The sequence below is a fragment of the Ranitomeya imitator genome, chromosome 8 (assembly GCF_032444005.1).
Source record: "Ranitomeya imitator isolate aRanImi1 chromosome 8, aRanImi1.pri, whole genome shotgun sequence".
In the NCBI taxonomy this organism is placed as follows: domain Eukaryota; kingdom Metazoa; phylum Chordata; class Amphibia; order Anura; family Dendrobatidae; genus Ranitomeya; species Ranitomeya imitator.
The window spans coordinates 170,009,697-170,029,931 of NC_091289.1; the positions used below are offsets into that span (position 1 = coordinate 170,009,697).

General features: G+C 41.5%; 1 protein-coding gene across 2 annotated transcripts in view; it reads left to right on the top strand.

The window, feature by feature from the left end:
• The window catches only part of KIAA0040 (KIAA0040 ortholog), a 54,273-nt gene that overhangs the window by 14,775 nt on the left and 19,263 nt on the right, over positions 1-20,235 (top strand). The window contains exon 2 of one of the 2 annotated variants that reach the window (XM_069737806.1): positions 8,130-8,180. The exons of the other annotated variant lie outside the window; for it this stretch is intronic. The gene's annotated coding sequence lies outside the window, so the exon portion shown is untranslated. The remainder of the gene's footprint in view (positions 1-8,129; positions 8,181-20,235) is intronic. 2 annotated transcript variants of the gene reach the window in all.

Here is a 20,235-nt window from a genome sequence, read left to right on the forward strand (position 1 = left end):
CACAAGAAGGTTTTAAAAAAAAAGGACTTTAATGCCCTGTGGCGTGGCAACGTTTCGGATAAACAAATCCTTTCTCAAAGAGAAGATTTGTTTATCCGAAACGTTTGCCTTTTTGTTCACTATATATATATATTTATATATATGTATGTGTGTGTGTGTGTGTGTGTATGTGTATATATATACTGTATATATAGTTTACATTTTCTTTCAGAAATTTCCTCTTTATTTCTTCATCATTAAATGTCACCCGATGCATCATCGAGATTCTCTCTGTAGAATGTAAAGCCTCTGGGAAGCAATGAACTACATAGCGCATTATAAAGAATGATGACATTAGCCCTGAGATATACATCTCTCTGAAGCATAGGATTCATGCCATGCACATGAAGACATTTTATCTTTATGATCATGTGCAATGAGGCACACAGTGTCACGTGGCTCCACCATTAAGCAGGGCGTTGCGGTGGACCACAAGGGATGTCGCTTTATGTCAGCTTCCTGAATTGCTAAACTTTACATCTCAGGTTGATACAAAACATACGAAACCTAAACCTTTATTATTATTCACCTATTATATTGTATGGTTTTATTGTGAAGTTATGTAAAGGTTAATTACGTGTTAGCAACTCAGCAATTAAAATGTTCCAATTTATCCAACCTTGGTTAAAAATACTAAATAAATATATCACACCATTTTGTGTATACACCTGCAGGGCAGATCTATGCGTCTTTGTTGATGCAGAAAACAAACCATCCCTGTGTAGCGTTAAAGCCACCATACAAATTAGAATAAAGTCATCCAAACTTGCCAACATCGGTGGGATCTGTCGACAGTTTAATACAGTTTTCCCCAACTCCAGTCCTCGAGAGCCACCAACAGGTCATGTTTTCAGGATTTCCTTAGTATTGCACAGGTGATGGAATTATTGCCTGTGCAGATGATGCAATTATCACCTGTGCAATACTAAAGAAATCCTGAAAACATGACCTGTTGGTGGCTCTTGAGGACAGGAGTTGTGGAACACTGGTTTAATATGTATGAAGGCTGACAGATGATGTCAGTGGAGACAAGGATCAGACTTGTTGGACTTCCAATGTCCAAACCTTTTGTTTTCCATATTAGCTGCTACCATTTATGGAGTCTCTTATCAAGAACACAGGAGCGCCTGTCCAACCTGGGCAACCGCTATGTAAGTCCATGTTTAATGATGCAATCATCATCTCACCGGGTTGACAAATGCCTGGAATGAGGGTTCGGTGCATGGAGGCCTCAGGCTGGTTTCCTGAGCAAGTAAAACGTGAAAAAAAAAACTGGAAAAGCTTAAAAAAAACATGTTAGCGCCACGGTAGACGCGTTTCAGGCTACACTAGCTCTTAATCATCACTAAAAGCTAGTGTAGCTCGAAACGCGTCGACCATGTTTTTTAAACTTTACTTTTTCATGTTTTAATCTACAAATAAATGTGATGTTTTAATAAATTTTGTGGTTGCTGGATTTACCTTTTTTTTTTTTCTTTCCATGTTTAAACACGTCCTTGAAAAAAATGGTACCGGTGTCATCAGCGTCTCATCAGTGTGTTTGTTTTTAACATCAGTATTTTTTACAGATCCATAGACTTGTATTGGCCCTTTTTCATCCGTGCTTCATCCATCCGGTTTGTCAGTTTATTATTTATGCTAAAAATCAGCAATTTTTCTAAAAGTATTGCATCCTGCCTTCGATCTGAGTAATCATAGGAGACAGCAATGAAATGGTGCAATAATTGCCCCCAATGAGTACAAATGAATGAAATAATAATAAATAACGAAAAGAAATAATATTCATTTTTTAAAGTAATTACGTCTGCAAAAGCCACCTGTTTAGAGGCAATAGCTTCAGTTCAGCTATTTCAGATATATCTGCTGCAGAGAATATAACATAGTAACCTCTATTCAATTGCTCAGTAACGCATGTCAGACTGTCTTCTGAAAACTTCATGTTTTGGAAAAGGTTATTTCCTTTATTGCTATTAATAGAACTAAGCCGTCTATTATCTGCAGTTCTTGGGGTTTTCTGCACAAAAGGTATCATATGCAATTTAAGTTAACTTATCAGCCTATGAATGAATATTTAAAAATTACCTTTATTTCCTGACAATGCACATGAAAGTCAGACAAATTCCCCCATTAAAGCATGGAATGATACAATATCCTGAATTAAAAAATAATCTTCGATTTCTTTAACGAAATTGGAAATGAAATCTTGATTCCGGTCACCAAGAAGTCTAGGCTGCACTAATTAGTGATGATGAGGAGACATGCGTGGATAAGGCGTTATCGGAGCAGGCTCGGGTGCTTACCGAGTGTCTTCGGTGTGCTCGAAAAATATGTTCGAGTCCCAGCGGCTGTGCGACAGCTGCAACACATGCAGGAATTCCCTAACAAACACTAGCGAGACATGCAGCCGCGGGGACTGGAACATATTTTTCGAGCACGCCGAAGACAATCAGTTAGCACCCGAGCGTTCTCCGAAAACGCCTTATCTGAGCATGTTCACTCATTACTATACACCATACATCTTTGGAGTGAGGCTACCTGACCACATTGGGTTAACATTAGCTAAACCTGTCTTTCCTCCTATCATCATTAGAATGCAGCCTTGAATTCTGCAGAAGAGTTCTGATTTCACAAAGGACCAAAAGGAAATTCCCATGCGTCCACTTGTACTATCGAGACAGGAGCATAATGTATGAGGTGAAGAGGTTGGGGTCCCAAATGGGCCTTGAAGACTGAGCAGACTCAAGATGTCTTATTGAGATGTTATACATCACTTATTGTGTGTGGGAACAAGGTCTTCCTAGAAGAATGTTATTTAGTGTCCAAGGTTGGGCATGTCTACTAGAACATACAAACCCATAAGATATCTGCTCACAGACACAATTTACCGCTATTGTAGACTCATTATGACCTTGCACCACAAGCATTGAGGTTTCGTTCACAGAGAATTCTTCAGTGCCAAGTATAGTTTATTATTGTCTGGCAACTAATAGGAAATGTGAAGAAAACAATAAGTATCATCAATAAAGGGTTTTTTCAATGAACAATTTCATGACCTTTCATTAATGGGGTTTTCCTGGCTAATCACAAATCAATGCAGTGTTTCGAATGTAATTGTAGATTGTTAAATCATTGAGAGCGTGCAGTGTACACACTGTCAGGATTCCCCTCAGTTATAATGCAATTTGCATACTGCCAACTAGTAACTTTTCCTGCTTCTCTCGTAGAATCATAGAATCAAAGAATGGTAGAGTTAGAAGGGACCTCTTGGGTCATCGTGTCATGTAGGATTCACTAAATCATCACAGACAGATGACTTTCGAGCCTCTCAATGTCACGTGACTTCATCTCGCCAATCTGATTACCTCTCAAGCTGATAATGTAGGGGATTTGGCTATCTGCAGTCACTTTCTTCATGCTCAGACCGGAAGACCCTTTTAATAGGGCCAGTGTAGACAACCATCAAATCACACATGGACCGATCTTATTCTCGGAGACTGTTCACATGTCCGATTCTTTTCTCGGACCGAAGATGGCATTCACCCATTCATGTCTTTGGGTCCATGGAAAATATTGGACCGCACTCACATGACATACGAGTGCGCTCCAACTTTCACGTACAAACTGAAAGGAGAAGATGGAGAAATTTTTCTGTTTTTTTTAATTCTCCACATCCTAGAAAAATGGTCCCCACTCTGCTCCAGCTCTGATCAGAGTGTGATTAACATAACTGGACCATTTTTCTCGAATGTAGAACTTGCCCTTACTGAGGTGGGGATGCAACTACCATATTTTTCCAAGAGGCATTGATCAACCTTGATCCTGCCTGGTAGATAAACTCTACAAAACTTTACAATTTGTGTGGGAGATCATCAGAATTTCAGAATGTTTTCAGATTTCCTGTAGCGCCACTACAGGTGAGATGAGGAATTACACAATTCTGATACAACTCGATTAGCTGCCTGAGTAATTTGTGGATGTGCCGAATCCTCCAGGGCTAGAGATGCTCCACACCTGCTCTACCCTCTAACTAATATCATGAAGATTCTGTACAGATGACCCCAGACAACCCCTTTTTGATTGTGTCAGGTTTTCTCATTTATTATATCCTTTATCAATATATATCACAAATTAGCCAACTTTGTCTAAATACCAGTTTTTGCTTTGAGGATCAGTGTACTTAATGCCAAGACACATCTTCCGATAAAAGCTGACATCCAGACAATGTAATATAAGCTAAACAAACACGAGACACAAACTAGCAGCTAGGTAAATAGCAATAGGATTGTTTTGCTTGTGTGCAGGGACCTACACACCCATATGTAAAGATCAAGTGACAGATAAGGTTCCTAAACAATACATACCAGGTAAAGCTATACAGCCTTAGTTATTTTAGGTATATTGATATAACTAGAACACAATATGTAAAATGAATGAGTTTTTCAACAGCAATTTTGTAATACATTAAAGTTATTAAAGGTGTCAGCTACCCTTAAAAAACAAAACAAGCAGAGTAAAGTATAAAAAAGTCTACTCACCCCCACATCTCCTTCCTACTGCTACCTGCCAGCTATCTGTTGTCTGCCAGAGTAATGCCTTGGCCAAGGTGGATCAGTAGGTGAGTGTATTTTTTTTTTAATTTATAAAATAAAAATATATTTTTTTTAAACATTTTTAATAAAATAGGAGTGAATGACTGGTTTAACCCATGTGTATAGTTGTGCTTCTTCATATAATTACAATACATTTGTTCAAAAATGTGTCTGAGAAACCTGGCGAAGACATTAAATTCTTCTTAAAAAGGACCTCTCACCAGATCAAAAGTGTTCAGTTAATATTATTAACAAATACAAGACCAACATAAAAAAAACTGTTGCATACACTTTCGGGGTGGTGAGGGGGTTTCTTGGTTCCTTGGTGCAGGTTTTTAAAGATATTTAAACCCCAATGTACACTTCTGTACTATTTGTGTGTTTTTTTTCCTGAAGAAGGCGTCTGTCTGATTCGGAAACACATCAAAATAAACTGCATGAACTTCATCTTCCCATTTCAATTGGATTTCTTTCTCAAGAAAGACTGGTCACAGCTGAAATATTGCCACACAATACGGGCTAATAAAGGTAACGTTCACATTAGCGTTATGCTAGTTTGCGTAGGGTTTGCGTCGGGCGACGCAGCGGCGACGCATGCGTCATGCGCCCCTATATTTAACATGGGGGACGCATGCGTTTTTGTTTGTTGCGTTGTGCGACGCATGCGTCTTTTTTGCCGCAAGCGTCGGACCAAGAAAACGCAACAAGTTGCATTTTTCTTGCGTCCAAATTTCGGCAAAAAATGACGCATGCGTCGCAAAACGCAGCATTTTTGCGTGCGTTTTTGTGCGTTTTTGCGTGCGTTGTGCGTTGCGTCACCGACGCAGCGGCGCACAACGCTAATGTGAACGTAGCCAAAGTCCACTTTTTTCATCATTTATTGGAGTGCTGCTTCCTTTTTTCTTTATACAAATGGAAATTTGTTTGGAGGGCCCTTCACCCTGAATTCATTTATCTGGTGCTGTTCCCTTTTTTTTCTTCTAGAGAGATAGATTTGTGAAAAGATAGATATCTATGAGATGCTCCCTGAATCCCCTATGTGCAGTAATAACTTCCCCCTGAACTCCTGCATATGTATTATAAAGACCCCTGAGTCCTCCCACAAACAGTTATAATGGACCCAAAGTCCCCTCACATACAGCAATAATGGTCTCTGAGTCCCCTCACATACAGTTATAATGGCCACCAAAGTCCCCTTACATACAGCATTAAGGTATCTGAGTCCCCTCACAGACAGTTATAATGGCCCCAAAGTCCCCTTACATACAGCATTAAGGTATCTGAGTCCCCTCACAGACAGTTATAATGGCCCCAAAGTCCCTTCACATACAGTTGTAAGGGGGTCATAAAAACGGTCTTGTGTCCCAAACACATCCCGGTTAACTATATGTATATTGCTGCCTTGCAATGCTGTTAAACCATGTATTTATTGTTGTATATAATTATATGTATATATAATGTTCCTGATTCTGCTATGTACATAGATTTATAGGTTGTGTAGATAGGGAAAGTACAGTACCTCAAGATGGACACTAGATGGGGGTACAACAGTGTATATAGTTTACGTAGGAGGAGCCAACCTTGTATAAGATAGAGGATTTTCCTGTTCCTAGTTAGTAGGGGCCATTAAGCCCATTCAGGGCGGTCAGCTCCGTAACATTACAAGCAAAGAGCCCAGCCATCCAGGGCCAGTGTGCCAGAAGTGCAGCAGTATAAGTATGCAGGTCGCTCCAAGATGTGGCAGCTTTCTACATGGGCAGATGCCCTCATGTCTGGTGCGAAATAGACAAGAGAACTCCTGAATATAGTGATGCTGTGGTACCGGTTGAGATGGCACGAACCGGGTACAAACTGAAGGATATAGGGAAGAGCACAGGGAAAGCAAAGGAAGTGAACTGCGCAGAACTCTGTGTTGATTCTGTAACTGATGTGGATGTGCTGTGATTGGAAATAAGTAAAGTTCTACTTTTTAAGTTGGAATTGGACTCTGTCTCTTTATGTGAAGAAGTGTCCCTGCGTCTAAGGGAGGCCTCTGAGAATCAGGCGAGTGAGACAGTGCAACTCTATGTATGTGATGCGAATGGCCAGGGCGCGCTAAATCAGACATCCGTGAGGGCCATGACTACGGCCCTGGCTACTGCTCATATAGTAATAAAGGTCCCTGAGTCCCCTCACATACAGTTATAATAGCCACCAAAGTCCCCTCACATACAGTAATAAGGTATCTGAGTCCCCTCACTTACTGTTATAATGGCCTCAAAGTCCCCTCACATACAGTTCTAAAAAACCCCAGGTCTCCTCACGTACAGTTATAATGGCCCCAAAGCCCCCTCACATACAGTAATAAAGGTCCCTGAGTCCCCTCGCATACAGTTATAATGGCCTCAAAGTCCCCTCACATGCAGTTCTAAAGACCCCTGAGTCACTCTCACATTTAGTTATAATGGCCAAGAAGTCCCCTCACATGCAGTAATAAAGGTCTCTGAGTCCCCACACATACAGTTATAGTGACCTCAAAGTCCCCTCACATACAGTAATAAAGGTCCCGGAGTCCCCTCACATTCAGTTACAATGGCCCCAAACAGGTACGGACTGGGACTGAAATTCAGCCCTGGCATTTGAAATCACACAGGCCCATGGTGTCCCCGCCCCCGAGCACCAGATGGAATATATTACTAATATTACCTTGGATGGTGGAAAGCAACATTTACTACAAGACCAATATTTCTAATGATACCTGTGGCCTGCTGGGGTAAGTGACAGAGTCAGCAACTTTGTGCTCCGTCACAACTCTTAACAGTATGGGTGTCTTGAGAACACCAATTCTGTTAATAATGTAGCAGACAAGGCGGCCCACAACGAGACAGGCCCTTCTGGCATTTGCCAGAATTGCCAGATGGCCAGTCCGGCTCTGGCCGCAAAGTCCCCTCACATTCAGTTATAATGGCCTCAAAGTTCCCTCACATACAGTTATAAAGATCCCAAAATCCCCTCACATATAGTTATAATGGCCCCAAAGTCCCCTTACATACAGTTATAAAGACCCCAGAGTCCCCTCACATATAGTTTTAATGGCCCCAAAGACCCCTCATATGCAGTAATAAATGTCCCTTAGTCCCGTCACATACAGTTATGATGGCCCCTGAGTTCTCCCCTCATACAGCAATAAAAGGTAGATAGAAAGATGGATAGATATTTCGATATTTTCATGCTGTATACACAAGTTTGACATTTTGCATTCTCACAGGTCCCTTTTCTGGCATTCTTAACACAGTATCCAGGTGTGCTGTTTTAATACATGGAAATTTATGGAAATCCCACTCACCTATTGCTTTTTTTCTTTTGAAACTTTGCAGATTGTAGAGTTTCCTGTGATATTTTTTTGCACTGATTCCAAAACTATAAAAGAACGTGTGTTAAAACAATACAATTTCCAACAATAATGTTTGCCTTTTTTCCCAATGTTCAATTTTAATTATATTTTTTTTCTTATTTCACAAGGGGGAAAAGGCCCACTTATGCCTCAGAGAATATTGAAGTAGTCACTTCTAGGTAAGCGAAAAACAAGGTCCATCGTGGTATATAATTATTCTGGGGTTGTAGATATAAGTTATCGGCGCTTTTTCTTGCGATTCATCTTTCTTTCGATGTTCTTTTTATTGAGAAAATGACGTATAACATACATCTTCAGAAAAAGTAACCGTAACAGAATGCAGGTACTCAATTGTATTACAGGTAAAATAAACGTCTAATATCTCTCATATAAAAACTTAATTACCGTAAATATTGGATTTACAGATGCTTTCAATTTGGTTGAAAAAGATATCTTGAACATCAGAGTAGAAAAGAGCGGATAGGAAAGATGGAGGTAAAAGTGGGTGGGGGAAAGAGTACAAGGAAAAGAGGGGGAAGGGGAGAGACGGGGGGTAGTTGTAGTTGCACCTTGGAATGATTAAATAATTATGGCAATACTGCAGAGTAAAAGGAAGACTGTGTCCTGAATTGGGTCCAGGACGTCCAGATGTTATGAAAGTTAGCAGAGGTATGATTGACTCTTGCTGCTAATTCCTCTATATGGCATAATTGATCAATTTTGGAGTAAAGTTGTTGAGTGGTGAGTACGGTAGTTGAGTTCCAGTTTGACGGGATCAATGATTTCCCAGCCGCCATAATTCTTGCGATTCATCTAAGCCTTAAAAGATATTTGCATCTTGGCAAGTGATGGTGCATCATTAGTATATACCCTCTCAAGGGGTCCAACCTCTTTGACCCCCACCAATCCTGGGAATGATGGGGTTACAGTGCTGCTTCAGAGCTGCATCACCATCACAATTTTTCCTCTGCTCAGGGGTGTCTCTGGCCACCTCCTATAGGGCAGTGAATGAGACCGCCAGTAGATGTTTGCACAGCCGGATGTTCAGAAGCGCCGTTGTGCCAGGAAAAATAACTTTGGGGTGATGCATCTTTGAAAGTGTGCTACTGCATTCTTAGGATCTGTGGGGTTCTCAATGATTGGAACCCCAATAAGGGTTATTCCTATAGGAGTGATGACCAAACATGCACAGTGCTTAGAAGCTCTTCTCTATTGAGTTTGTAAGCACTGCCCTAAAAGTGGCGGCAATTGCTGGAGTATGCCGTCAGCGCATGATCCTCGACAGCTTCAGTGTTAGGCCACGACTGCACATTCAGTATTTGGTGAGTTTTTTTACCTCAGTATTTGTAAGCCAAAACCAGGAGTGAGTGATAAATAGAGAAGTGGTGACCTACAAATACTGAGGTAAAAAACTCACCAAATAGTCAATGTGTGAATATGGCCTAATTGGTCAGCAGCATCTTTCCTAGGCCATGATCACACATTCAATATTTGGTGAGTTTTTTACCTCAGTATTTGTAAGCCAAAACCAGGAGTGGGTGATAAATACTGAAGTGGTGACATATCTCTATTATACTTTTCTTCTGATTGTTCCTCTCCTGGTTTGGGCTGACAAATACTGATGTAAAATACTGAGCATGTGAATGTGACCTTACTGTGCTCGTCTCATACTGCAGAGGCAAAAGCTGCATTGCTGAGGGCACATTTTTGGCCAGCGGCGCAATTCGTCCGGGACTGGTTCAAACTGACAATTAAGCAGGAACGCACCGTCCCCCTGGCAAGAAGGAAGCTAGGGAGTGGTGAGTGTTTTGAAATAAATGGCTATCCTGTGCTATCACTTACTGGGATGAGTTCACCCTTTTTTGTGTCATTGTCACATTATTTTGATGCCACAGCATCTAGATATAGCGAACAGGAATGTATGGAGTTGTTTCTTCCATTCCTGGACGCACAGACAACGTATTGACTCAGCAGATACGTACAATGTCCTTTTTTTCCTGTATAATATTGTTGCTGTTTCTTGGTAACACATGCAGATGTAGAGAGCACATTCCTGGGCAGGGCTGTGGCGGTGATTCATGGTGCTGCTATTTACCAGTTGACTGCACTGACCGCTTACACAATGTTCTCACCGAGGTGGTGGAAATCATCACGTAGTTTCAGTTTTAATCTTCTTTGCTCGTGTTTCTCTCTCTCTGTCCTCATTTTCCTGGACTGTCGTCATCAATTGGGAAATCCTGATTCAGCTGTCTGCAAATTTTATCAGATTTACATTAACCCTTTCTGTTTCAGTGATTTTGTAACTTACTAAAAAGTGAAACAATCAGGCTTGGACTGGCCCACAGGATAGTAGGAGAATCCTCTGGTGGGCCACCACCATCCTATATGAGCAGTACTTGGCACAATATACATGAATCACTATGTACAGACAGAGGCAGCATCTTATTCATGTAACAATCTACCCAGTTCATTGTTATATAAATTTATGATTGAGGATAATGTCACATTTGCATGTAGCTGTAAAGTGGGGCCCTGGAGTTGGTTACTGGTGGGCACTTGGCACCCCAGTCCGACAGTGAAGTTCTCGTAAGCAAAACGTCCATTTACATTATTAATTTACATTTTGCTGCCCCGGAGGGAAATCTCTGCATCTCGCCACAAGGCAGAAGCCGCCCTGGGTGTGGCTGTATAAGTGAGTGCTTGTTCACACGACCGTAAAAATCAGACAAGTGCTGTCCCCATGTTATTTTATGGGACCGTGCACATGTCTGATTTTCTCCAATCGAAGGAAAAAATTGCAGCTGCATGAGTTGCATCCGATTATCAGATTGCACTTGACCATTCATGTCTATGCACTTGACCATTCATGTCTATGGGCTCATGACATAATCAAGCTGCACTCGTATGACATTCACGGGCGGTCTGATTTTCAGTTAGACTGAATGGAGAAGATGGAGATTCAATTCTGGTCATCCGATCAAACTCTGATCAGAGTGTGATTAGTATAATCGGACCGATGAGAGAATATACGCTCCTGTGACCCTAGCTTAACAAGAATAAAATTGTCATTTATTCACATTTCACAAAATGATCATCTACCCTACCCCCACTATCCGGTCTATCATCTTTATTTTTTTTAAATAATTCCATCAAATTATTTTATTTTTTGTTCATGATCATGGGTCACGGTCATCTCTCCTGCGCTGCTGTTAGCAGCATTTTCATGGATCTTAGAAAGTTTGGATGTGACTCATTGACTTGTTTAATTGACATGTTCTATGACCATGTAGAATTGTTCCTCTACCATAGGAAAAGGTTTTCAGTGCTCTGGACTGGTGGCTACAGACTACCGGAGTGGCCACTGGACCCGGGAATGTTTTTGATCATCTCTACTCTATAAACTTTTTATGAAGTGGATATTGAACTGTGCAGTAGGGTTGAGCGAAACGGATCGTTCATTTTCAAAAGTCGCCGATGAAACCCGACCCGATCCCTGTGTGGGGTTGGCCATGCGGTATGCGACTTTCGCGCCAAAGTCGCGTTTCGTATGACGCGCTTGGCGCCATTTTTTTCAGCCAATGAAGGGGCGTGGGCAGAGTGATGACATAGGTCTTAGGGGCGTGGACGCCTATCGCCATGTTGTCGCTTGTGCGCTGTAGCGATTTGCACTGTGTAACACCAGCTTTTCAGTTCAGGGACGGAGGAGAGAGAGAGAGAGAGAGAGAGAGAGAAAGTTACCCAAAGGTGGCCAACCTCTTTAAGCCTGGTTTTCTCTCAATTATTTCATCGAGGGCAATAATTAAGGTGTCAGTCACAACCTGTCACGCTGTGACGGTTTTTGGTAAAGGAAGGGGGCCTCAGACTGTCCCTGGAACTTGCACCCTAACTATCCCTGTCTTGGGGGTACTCTTGAAGGTAGAGAGGCCTGAGTCTCCGACCTTGCGATTCTCTTGTTAAACCCTAATCTGTCCCCTCACTCACCCCATGATGCATGGGACAGAAATGTAAAGTAATGTAAACAAGACATGAAGACAAAACATGGATAACAGAAAACCTCTATCATACAAAAGCACTAACCAACAATAGGGAGGGGGATAAGGACAGAGAGGAAAAAACAAAATGGGAACAGGGACCAGGAGATAAACACACGTACTACAGCAACCAGATCACTACTTCTACAACTCCACTTCAACCACTTAGCTTTAGCACTCAGTACATGAAGACAAACCTTTCACCAGCAGGGACTAACCGCCCAGAGCAAGTATATGTAGAGAGAGTAAATGATAAACAGTTGCAGCTAAGAACAACCCGACAGTATGGTCTCAGCTGGCATGGAAAGAGTCCTTAAAGGTACCTTCACACATAACGATATTGTTAACGATATCGTTGCTTTTTGTGACGTAGCAACGATATCGTTAATGAAATCGTTATGTGTGACAGCGACCAACGATCAGGCCCCTGCTGGTAGATCGTTGGTCGCTGAATAAAGTCCAGAACTTTATTTCGTCGCTGGACTCCCTGGAGACATCGCTGGATCGGCTCTGCTTTCCGGCTCCCAGACAGTACAGGAGGAGAGCAGAGAAGCAGAGCGCAGCGCTGGAGGACAGACGGCTGTAGGTAAGTATCTAGTGTTTTTTTTTTTTACTTTTAGCATGGTAACCAGGGTAAACATCGGGTTACTAAGCGCGGCCCTGCGCTTAGTTACCCGATGTTTACCCTGGTTACCGGCATCGTTGGTCGCTGGAGAGCGGTCTGTGTGACAGCTCTCCAGCGACCAAACAGCGACGCTGCAGCGATCCGGATCGTTGTTGGTATCGCTGCAGCGTCGCTAAATGTGAAGGGGCCTTTACCCTCTTAGCATCAATGGAAACCAAATCCATTTAAAATAGGACATGAATCACACAAATCTCTAAAGAAGCCTTTGATTCATTACCCAGTGTGACCGTCTAACTCCAGGTCTTCCAGGTGGACGTAACACCCTTGTGACGCAATCATTGGTTAAAAAGCAAATTGGGCATGGGCCACATTGGCTGAACAGTGGGAGTGTATGATGCTTTCCATGGCTCCAGTAGGTCCTGAAGAATTACCAGTATTGATTAGACAAGGGTATGGAGAAGTAAGGGCCACTGAAAAGAATTTACCTGCAAACAACTGACTGTGAGTAGCCTACAAAAGGAAAAAGTGGTTGCCAATGGTGTGTTAGAAGTTTTATGCCCAACAGGGCACTTCGTCCCCGTTGCAAAATGGAGCGGCAGGTTGGATACCCTACTTACACCCCATTGATTGCCTATGGGGCTGCCCAAAAGAGTCAAGTGCAGCACTCAGGAGCAACATAGGAAATTAATGGAGTGGCTGTCAGGCGATAAAAGTTCTCCACACTGGCGATCAGTTCAGGTCTTAGTGGTCGGATCCCCATGATCAATGAGTTATCACTTATCCATGGCATAACTTGTTTTAACCAGACAACCCCTTTAAAAAAGTGTGTGAATAGTTCAGCAGAGTTGTTCGTGACCTGCAAACTCCGAGAGTGAGGTCAAGCTTTCGATACCCTCATAATTATGGTTCAACCCATTAGTACCAGTATTAACCCATTCAAGACCTTGTCATTTTCCATTTTTTCTTTTTCGTTTTTCGCTTCCCTCCTTTCCAGAGCCATACCTTTTTTTATTTTTCCGTCAATATGGCCATGTGAGGGCTTATTTTTTTGGGGACAAGTTGTACTTTTGAACAACATCATTGGTTTTACCATGTCGTGTACTAGAAAACGGTGAAATTTAAAAAAAAAAAGTGCAATCCCACACTTGTTTTTTGTTTGGCTTTTTTTCTAGGTTCACTAAATGCTAAAACTGACCTGCATCTATGATTCTCCAGGTTATTACGAGTTCATAGACACCAAACATGTCTATGGTTATGTTTTATCTAAGCTGTAAAAAAAATTCCAAACTTTGCTAAAAAAAAAAAATTGCACAATTTTTCCGATACCCGTAGGGTTTCCATTTTTCGTGATCTGGGGTCGGGTGAAGGCTTATTTTTTTGCATGCTGAGCTGACATTTTTAATTATACCATTTTGTTGCAGATACGTTCTTTTGATCGTCCTTTATTGCATTTTAATGCAATGTAGTGGCAACCAAAAAAAGTAATTCTGGCGTTTTGAATTTTTTTCTTGCTACGCCGTTTAGCAATCAGGTTAATCCTTTTTTTTATTGATAGACCGGGCGATTGTGAGCACAGCGATACCAAATATATGTAGGTTTGATTTTTTTTATTGTTTTATTTTGAATGGAGCGAAAGGGGGGTGATTTAAACGTTTATACTTTTTAAATTTTTTTCTTATTTTTTGAAAACATTTTTTTTTACTTTTGCCATGCTTCAATAGCCTCCATGGGAGGCTAGAAGCTGGCGCAACTCGATCGGCTCTGCTACATAGGAGCAAAGCTCAGATCGCTCCTATGTAGTAGATTTACTGCATTGCTATGAGCGCCGACCACAAGGTGGCATTTAACTAGTTAAAAATGGCGGTTGGATCGTGATTCCACCCTCCGCTATTGCGGGCACATGTCAGCTGTTCAAAACAGCTGACATGTCCCAGCTTTGATGCGGGCTCACTGCCAGAGCCCGTATCAAAGGAAGAGATGCGACCTCTGCAGTGATAGTACGGCGGAGGTTGGTAAGGGGTTAAAATAAAACATTACTTTAGGAAGCCATTGGGGAAAAATAAGTATCTCCTTTACATCTCGCCTTGACTTTCTACATTTTGCAAAGTACACGGTAGGCAGTTTTAGACATATTAGAATAGTAATAAGACTTCATCATAGTGATTAATAAAGTAGTCACTTCACTACCAATACTCATGGTACACGATCCGATGCCTGAGGCAAAAGAAAGTAGAGGAAATTTATTAAAAATAAATACACTTAAACTTCATTTAAAGGAATTATGTTTTAATGATGCCACAGAGCATTCACTTTTCATATTTCTTACATAAGTTCTTTGCAGGGTCACGGATAACTTTACAATACATCTAGAGGATGGTAAATGTGTGATAATCGTTCCACTGCTCTAACCGCTATTCAAAAGTAGAGCAGCATCCTTTATGTCTATGACTATCCATCTATGATTGGATAACACTGGAAAAAGAGAAGAAACAATTCCAGCCATAAAGGGGCAAAAGAAGTTGTGATATTCCTCTACTAACTTCTAGTGATGGATGAGGCAGGTGAAGCAGGTAGCCCGAGATCGAGGTGGCTCGAAATCCAAAGCAAAGACGTGTTGCATTTTCTATAGTTTTGGCTCCTACAATATAATCAAGGGATAAAGAAATATAATGCAGACTGTTCCTGAGGTTAGATATAGAAATTAAAAATATTGTATGGGTTGAGCGATATCCTTACACACTATAAGAATCTCTAATATTTTGGTGCAGCGCGATGGCTCAGTGGTTAGCACTACAGCCTTGCAGCGCTGGAGTCCTCGGTTCAAATCCCACTAAGGACATCTGCAAGGGGATTGTATGTTCTCCCCGTGTTTGCGTGGGTTTCCTCTGGGTTCTCTGGTTTCCTCCCACGCTCCAAAGACATTCTGATAGGGAATGTAGGTTGTGAGCCCCAATGGGGACAGTGATGTCTGTAAAGTGCTGCGGAATATGATGGCGCTATATAATTGAGTAAGTGAAATAAATAGGAAGGAAAATCTTTGGGCACATTTCCACGTAGACTTTTAATTACATAGGGTGCAAAGGTAGAGGTAACATACTGCATCCTATGATTCCCATTATTTAAAAAAAGAAAAGCATGCAACATAGTAATTAAAGGGGTTGTCCAGCCAGAAAAAAATAGACATAAATTATCTGAAAAAAAAGAAAAAGTGACGTAGAAATGTACTTCTATTACGCCAGTTGCCCCTCCATGCTCTGGTCTGTGGTTGCACTTTCAGTGTTTTCTGTGTCATCATATGACACTTATTCCCATAGATCAGCCAGCTCCTTTTTTGCTATAGGCAATGATTAAACAGAATGGGGGGTTGGCTTAGCTATTAAAATGAGCAGTCAGACCTCTTCACACAATGTTTCGGTCTAAGGCCATCACAGGAAGCGCCACTTGGCATCAAGCACAGGACCGGAAGCGAAGCTGCCAGAACCGCTTACCGGATCCTCTACTAGCAGATTCGACACTTGGAGCAATTGAACTATATCACTTACTGTTTAAAGTTAATTTATGTATGTGGGTGAGGGGGGCTGGACATTAACCTTTAGTGTAGATTGCGCTCAAAAGGTTTATTAATGAATAGGGTGGCACTGGTAGATCAGAAGATCCTGGGGGGCGAGGACGAATCCAGGAAATGGGAACCTTATTTGAAGTTGATATGCCAGCCCAATCATTGCTGATAGAAATAACTTATGAGTTGATTCACACAGAGTAAACTATTTGAGGACCAACGTTCAATCTATACAGAAAGGATAATTGTTCAGTGCTTCATGTCATACGCAGCCTTCTTCTTCTCTCACGGCTTGTGCACTGTATGACGTATTTGCACTGAAATTGTGTCCTCATTGGGGTCATAGCACTTACTGGCTATTTGTGACACTACATCATCATCTCTGTATGTGCTGCAACGTGTGAGTGCAAACGAATGGAGGAGGCCGACTGTGTGTGTAAGTGAGTAGAGTGCCAAAGCGGTGTCACTGTCAATACACCCTAGTCATTGGCGGACACAGAGAGAAAAGGGCCCATGTGCAAGAACAGTATATGGGTCCTTTGCAATACAATAGGCCATCATTATGAATAATCCCACCTACTTTGGAGGTAGAAATGGACCCCCTTCCCTTTTTGGCCCCTGTGCGGCTGCACAGGTTGCACCAATGATATGTCTGCCCTTGACCCTATTAGAAGTGAGGCCTATGGTAGACAGTGGCAGCTTGGAGTAGAGGATTGATGAGAGATGTGCCAGCAGGAGAATGAGCATTGTGAAGTCCAACTGAAGAGCATTTATTGCACCGTTTGTAACGTTCAAGAACTTGTGCCTCTCGATGAGCAAAAATGTTCAGCTGCCAATTATCTAAAGTCAATCAACTTGTGCCGTTACATTCTGATAATTTAAAGGAGCGCTATTCTTCGCTTATTATGACCTCCCCTTATAATCTGAGCACGGGTGCAGAGATAGAAAAAGTCTCTTTTTTGTGAGTACATGGATTAGATAAAGAAAACAAGGAAAGCCCCGTTAATGATGAGACCTGAGTTTAATAGCGGTTTAATGTAGAATTTAATTGAAAGTGCCCAAGTGCTCGTTCTGTAATAATTTCCTCCGATGGACCCAGGTCACATCAGTCCTTCACTGGTAATGGATAAACATGTAACCATTAGCTTCTCTACATTAGGACATCTAATAGGAGCCCTCAATTATAAGGATCAGTCTGATGGCATATAACCTTTAAGGTACAAAGCATCTAAGGAAAGCTAATGTTCTACCTCCTTCATAAAATAGAGGAATTTCTAGAAGACATTTCAAGTATGCATGTCGCGTGAGGCCCAGTTTTCCTCCTTCTAATTGCAGCCTGTCTTTATCTGCTGATCGGTAGATTCTAATAAAAAGACCTCTAGTCTGACTTGTTTTACATTGATACCATAAAATAACCATTACCATCGAACGGCAATTAAAATACACAGGCAGGCAATTATTTCTCACCGGGTTGATGTTAGCCGGTTAATATTCTATATCGGCTTTCTAGAAAATTGATCAGATACCAGAGTTTTTCATTTATCACCTTTTATTACATCATACAATTCACTTTAAAACTTTAAAGTCTTTTATGACTGAATGCAAAACATTTGAAAAGCTATAACCTTTCTCTACTGCAGAGGATAAGTAAGAGTAAGTTCTCACAATTGGGTAGGTTTTGCATACCATATAGTGACCATCAGTAAGGATTTTGGCAATTACCCAGCCTTTCTACAATCTTGTGTTAAAATATGCAGTGTGCCTTAGTTTAGTACATATACATCCTGCAAACCTGCAAAATGTTCACATGTAGATTCCAAAACATGGCATAAACATGCTTCTCTAAAGTGGTCCCTTTCTGGCCATAGGTTATGTGCCATCCCAGCGTTAGGGAGGTGTGTAATCAGTTACACTTTCATCTTTGCCTAAACATTTTTGCTACTAACTTTTCCGGCACATCTCCAACCTGTGCAGAAACATCCCACCCTGCTGCTATCATACAGATACTGCCCTAAAAATAATAGTAACACAAAGATAGTGTCCCAATCAGTAACACTGCCTACTTTGTGAAACACATAGTAATAGTAGCCCCTAATTGCTGACAAAAAATTATAGTGTCCACCTTTGGCCCTACACATTAAAAAAAAGCACCTTTGTGAGTCACACAATAGTGCCCTCTTTATGCTACATGTTTGGTGCCCATAAAACACTAATGCTGAATAATTGATGCTCCTTAGACATTTAAGAACACACCCTCACAGTGGAAAATGTCCCTCTAAACAGTAATCATGCCAACATAGTTCCATCCATATACATTGCACCTGCCTGCATGGGTGGGTGTTGAAGCTGCCCACTGTCCTGGATGGATCCCAGCCTACTTTCAGGAAGTGATACACAGATTTAACAAATAACAGGAACCTTTATTGAAGTCCCTTCTAATACTGAGGTTTATACTTAAACATTGCAAATGTAAAGTAGTCAGAGCGGAGGCCGTTGACATCATCTCTCTTCAGGGCGTGTTTCCATTTAAGACTCACGTCACATACCAGCACAATTCTCTCAGGCCCTCGTTCTCCGGTCCACATCATAGAACTTGTTATATACATTTATGACTACTCTTCCATTTGCATAGGCAGGACCTTTTCCGGTATGCTTGTACTTAGGCAGTGCGGGGCAGCCCTCAACTGGACTCTTGACGTATTTCTCACAAGCTTCAAAGGACTACTACTCGATCTTCACAAACATGACACTTCCCCACCTTGGCATCCACAGCACACAAGTGGGCTCTTATCAGACATGATGGTGGCAACCTTTCCCTTTGTGGAGTAATCACAACCAACAGCTAACAGGCAGAATCTCTTCTTGGCCACACACTCATGTGATACCCTATGGCGGACTGTCTCCAATGCCCTAGGCAGCCAATGACCAACCCTGACCAGAGAGAAGAACTGGCTAAAGTACACCAAGAGAGGTCACGTGTTCTCACTGGTGTCACACATTCTGTATGTTTACCATCACGATACAAGACATACCCCCATACTCCCACAGTCATCCAGGGCCTCCAACTTACCACTCAATGATACGACCCAGAGTGTATGGCCAAGCAGCCAGCCTACATGCACATCCTACCCTTTTTGCTTGCTCCCACAAATCAAACTCCAAATGACACCAAAAGGCACGTAGTTTAAAATAAGAAGCAATAGTGAGGTGGTGGTCTGGAGTAACTTATCATAGTATTCAAGTGTATTGACATCTCGATGACAAAGTTGATGTCAAGAGTGGTCATCAATGAGGGATTTGAGGCAGGGACAGAAAGAATACGGCCCTTGTACAAGAACCGGATATTCACCGCTTGTAATCCAATAGTTTATCATAATGCATGTATATGTGAGAGACTTTGCTTGCTGCTTTGGAGGTTGAAGTGGGTCCTCTTTGGGGTCCCTGTTCAGCTGCACAGGTAGCATTAATGGTATGTCCGCCCCTGATTTCAGGCCATCTTGGAAACCAAGGAGAGAGAAGAGGTACCAGGTATAAACAGGTCAAAATATGGTCTGTAAAGAGGTACAGGACCACCAGCAGAGTCTATGTGTCACCAAAATAACAAATTTATAGACACGACCAGTCAAATCAGGTCACTAAAACTAGCTGCATAGAAGAAAGGTCTCTATCACTGACACCCATACTGATATTTGTGAAGGGTTTAAAAACATTAACTCTCAGCCAGCTTAACCTTTAATGAGACTTGCTGGAAAAAAATTGGCTTAAAGCCGTTTAATGTTGATTGAAATGTGAAAAATGCTTTTTAATAACTTTCTTGAATTCTGTGCAGAGAGAAAATAACTTGAACGCTTCCGACTCTGGTTCCTCAAATTTTCCAAAGCTCCAAATTAAATGGAACCTGCCAGGTTTTATTCATGTATGCTTTCATAACTAAATAAAATAAAACAATGGAAAGAGGATGGTGCCTCGTGTGATACATTTTGACAAATTAGTATATAAAGCAGAGGTAATCATTGTTA